Raw genomic sequence first — 5,082 nt, 5'->3', positions numbered from 1 at the left:
GGTTTCTTATAAGTTTCCGTGAGAAAAGAACGACTTATTGTCCATTAGGTGTTGTAGAAGTATCAGACTTACATTTATCGACATGGTGTGTTGATCAGGGGAGCAATTTTCCTCCTGCTGTTTTTAGCTCTTCAAAACAACAAAGAAAAAGACATGTATTTTTTTCTTGTGGCGACTTTCAGAATTTTGCGTCTAAAGCCTCTGAATCTTATAATTTTTGGTACACTGCATGTTTTTAAAGCAGGAAGTATTTTAACCGGTTAAAATAGGAAGCATTTCTATAATTTAATTGTTGTAACTCGAAGCGAAAAAATTAATTACATTAATATGGTATATGAGTAAATCGTCCATGTAATCTGTATTTCAATATATTTTTTAAAGTTAGGGCTTGACGGGATGTGTACCGAAAGTAAATTCCACGAGAGACATTTTCAGATGGAACTGAGTGGTTGCTCGTTTAGAAAAAGTTCAAAGACAATATCAAATTCTCTAAACTTGCTGAATGTTTATAGCAAATATACATTTCATGAACAGATCAATGATTTTAAGCTAACAACTGTTATACATTTAATGAAGAAACTAGACAATAATGTACACTCTTACTTTATTAAGTTCTTTGAAAATGTAGGGTCAACGTTTGTATTTATTTGAGATGTTATCGAATATTGTAGAGTCAAGGCGAAATGATATTATTGTATTCCACGTGGCACATGAAAAAATAGTACATCCGTTTACTCACTTTTTTTCGCTACTATAGATGTTGTTGCTAACAGATGCATCTTTGATTTTCAAAGATGTTCAAATATTTACTATGTTATATAATGTGTAACGGAACTTTGAATTTTAAGCTCGTAATATATATATATTTTATGTAACGAATACTCACTGTATCTATTATATATATATATATATTATATATACTGTAGTATATATAATATATGAAATATTTAAAACCAGTCGGCACTCATAGATTCCGGAGCTTCACTTATTAGTAGCTTAAAATATTTCTTTTATTTCTCCAAACACACGAGATGAGTTTATGATCAAATGAAACAATCCGTATTAATTAAACAGCAACAGCTAAGAGAGTGTTCTATGAAATATATATTTTGTCAGTTAGTTTGCATTGTTAATTACATTTCTGTGCTATCTTAAGAAAGCTTCTGTTGCATTTTAATTTCAAAATTTATAATTAAATCAGTTTTTGCCATCTAAATTAAGTTTGTCTTGTATTTTTCTCACAAACGTTAACGTTGGTTCAGTAAATTAAGAATCTCATGCGTACTCCTTTGCATCAACTGAAACAATACAGCTGGTTCAATATCTAACAAAAAGTAAAATAAACTACTGATCTATACTGAGACCGCAGGAAGACTGAATAATGTGTTAATTGTCTATAGATCAAAACACACGCTACTCCTCCTTCAGTATCTCACGATATTCAATTCGGAAATAGGGATTAAGGGAACGGCCTTTATTAATTAAACAACTTTACGCAAGAAAGAGCCGAACAGAAAACAGTTTCTGTTTAGTTCTCTAACATTTCTCACGTCTCTAAAATGTTGCCTGCGTAAACATTGAAACTCCTACTAAACAATGTATTAACTAGAATAATCCAGAAACATCGGTGATAAAAGGATACATTTTAGGATAGTTAGTTTTGAATTTTGTTTGCTGCGGTATTTGATTAGGTGAGTAGAAGTAAACCAACAAGCACAACGATTAACTTTCTTATTGTTAATAATTTATGGTAAAGTATATATGCTCTAGTTTCAGACGTACATATCGAAAAAAAAAACAGTTACATTGATTTGAATGTTATTAAACACGCAGGTGCTTTTAGTTGGTTTTAATATTATGTTAAACTGGACAATACTAAAACAGAGAGTACAGGATTCAAAGTACTGGTGATTTAAATCTTTTCTGAAATTTGAAAGTATGAGAAGAATTACAAACGTAATTGTTTTATGAAAATAAGGATATAAAAAGTACATTTAACAGAATAAATTAAAGTAATTATTTATGGAATGAGATAAAATTAGTAAATCTGTTTCAAGGTTAAACAGGTATATAGTATTTATTATATAACTGCACCGATCATATGTCGTATATGCATTATAAAACAGGCACAATAAAAAGTTCAACACATGACAATGGCGAGCAACGATCCAATAGTTGTAATAATTACTTTAAGAAGATTTAGCTATACTTTAGTTTTGTAACAAAGTTACTTAACATTGTTTTATGGTTTCATATGATTTATTAAGAATAGGTTTTGCTAGAGTATCATATAAAAAATAAGTGAAATACTCTTCTGATATACATGCATGTATAAAAATATCGGGTGAATAGCATGTTTTGGTACTTGGCCTATTTTCCAGTATCTAACTTAGGTTTTATTTAGATCCATTTAATGGTTTATGTTGTTTATAATCAGATACATATAACAATATTTATATACGCTGTCACTAACTTCCGGAAAACTAGAAAGTTTTTCCTTCATTATACTTATTTCCTCGCTAAGCCACCAGATGAGAGCTTTCATCGATGAAGCAGAGAGTAAAAATAGCATTGTATTTATTATTATTATTGTTATTACAGGAATAAGTGGCTGAAACTGAATCCGCTTGAATGCACATGAATTGTCAGTTCAACTATTGAAAAGTAGCCAAGACACTTGAAATAACTGAAGTTGACTAAGGAAACAAAACTAAGAAATAAACTCAAAATTTCCCCGCAAGTTTGTCAAACTACTTAAATAATGCTTGGATATTTTAAGTATTTCTGGAATCGTTCGGAAAGTTTGTTTAAGTTGAGCACAAAGCTATACAATGGGCTATCTGTGCTCTGCCCACCACGGGTATCGAAACCCTGTTTCTAGCGTTGTTAGTCCGCAGACATACCGCTGTGCCACTGGGAGGCCATTTGGAAATATATCTAGTTAATATCAGTAACTTATTAGAGAATTGTATAATCGGGAACAAGAGGCACGATAGTGACTACAGCCAAGTTAGGAAGATGGAGTAACACTGAGATTTCGTAATTCCTTATATAGGAACCTTTTTTTTTTCAAATCCATGGCATTTTTACAGCTGTTCCAAACGCTGGAATGCTATTATTGTTATGTTTCTGAACAGATTTCGACAATCTTTCGTGAAATTAAAACAGTAATTTCATATCTGTTTTATATTAAGAGAAATAAGCGATGAAAATGTGATAAAATTATTGTTATTTTTCTTCTAGCAGAAACAACATTACAATGGTAGATATTGATCTCTAGCTAGGGAACGCTTAACAACTATAGCATAGATGTCAAAATGTCTTATGAACATCCTATTGATAGTTCTAACAGTTTATGGTCCACACAGACACAAGGCTAAATATAATGACTTAAAATGTCTAAGAGCAGGAGGTAAACATGACACGAGCGAGTGGTCTGAAACTTTACAACTGTTGTCAGCCATATAAAGATGGAAAACCTAAAAAAAGAGTCAAGTTATATAAAAGGAAAATCATATAAAGATGTAATGTAAAAATGGGCAAGTCAAGAAGTAAAACAAAGTTTGAATACTTGGCCTCCTTTTTATAACAATTGACTGTTTGTTTGTAGTTATGCACAAAGCTACACAATGGGCTATCTGTGCTCTGCCCCCAATTTCTAGCGTTGTAAGTCCACAGACATGCCATTGTGCCACTGGGGGGGGTTAACAATTGAAAAAGTGATATAGTTTCAACATTATATTTAATTAGCTATGCTCATTTTAGTTCTGAACTCTATAAGTATCTTACTTTGATCAGAAATTAATATTAATTATCCAATTTTTTCATTACATTTTCACAAGGTTTGCCCATTCATATAACTTGACTATTTTTCTTATATTGCATCTCTACATGGCTGACCTCTTTATTTTAAACTTGATTCTTTTTCTTATATTGCATCTCTACATGGCTGACCTCTTTATTTTAAACTTGATTCTTTTTCTTATATTGCATCTCTATATGGCTCTTTTTGTAGATGTGAAGTATTTTGATGGAAAGTATATACGAAACACGTCTGCTTTGAATAGTCCTTTGTTTTCCTTTGAAAACTAAGTTTTTGATTACAAGCGTGGACTAATAATAACTTGAAATTGAGTTCTTAAACAAAAGACTTTTGTAACTGAAAACGTTCAGATCAAGAACCAATGCTGACGTTGGTTATTTTGGTTTTTTTCACGCAAAACTAGACAAATGGCTATATGTATTAGCTGTCACCAATTTTTGAACTGATAGACTAGAGGTAAAGCAGCTAGTTAACACCTCCAAGTGCCAAATTTACTCGAATGATATGCGTGCTTATTTACAGATCCCAAACTTAGACCAAATCTTACTTCATTTGTAAAGGTAATGCATCAAGCTTACCATTGAAATATTTAATGTTATCCTTTGTTTCTGAATTGACGTCATCAACCACGTGAAAAACCTAGAACACAAACAAGGCTCGCGTTTCTTGGTAATACAGAGCGCGTAGAAAAATCGAACACCGGAATTAGATTCACGTTTGTCTGCGTATATAGTTTTGTTAATACTAAATTTTACAGAGTACACACAAAAGCAGCTTTAAGAAAGGATCCTGTTTAATGCAGATGCCCCAAACAAATCTAGAACCGTCTCCACGTTTGAAAATGACAAAATGAGAAACAAAAAGAAATCACATATACAGAGCTGCACTCTAAAGTGTAGAAAGGGGAAATAAGAAAAAAAAAGATATAATTCTAGTATCTGGAGCCTGAATGTAATAAATATTTTTGTTGGTGTATCAGTTAAAACCTTATTTAACAGTCTTCATATGATGGAACCAAGACAAAGAATAGTTATTTTAAGTATCAAGATAAAAAGAAAATCCATTGTAATTCAAAGATAAAATTTGACACTAACGATATATATATATATATAGAATACATTGGTAACGAGTAATGTTCTAGGTAAATATCATACTAAATTTTGATTGTTTTTATTATGATGTATTCTGTATATTAAGAAAAATTGAGGAAGTATTTTAGTGGGCTGTATATATTATTTGCGTAATGTTTTAGTTTGAAA

This window comes from Limulus polyphemus, unplaced genomic scaffold, assembly GCF_000517525.1.
Source record: "Limulus polyphemus unplaced genomic scaffold, Limulus_polyphemus-2.1.2 Scaffold156, whole genome shotgun sequence".
NCBI lineage: Eukaryota > Metazoa > Arthropoda > Merostomata > Xiphosura > Limulidae > Limulus > Limulus polyphemus.
This window is presented reverse-complemented; position numbering follows the sequence as displayed.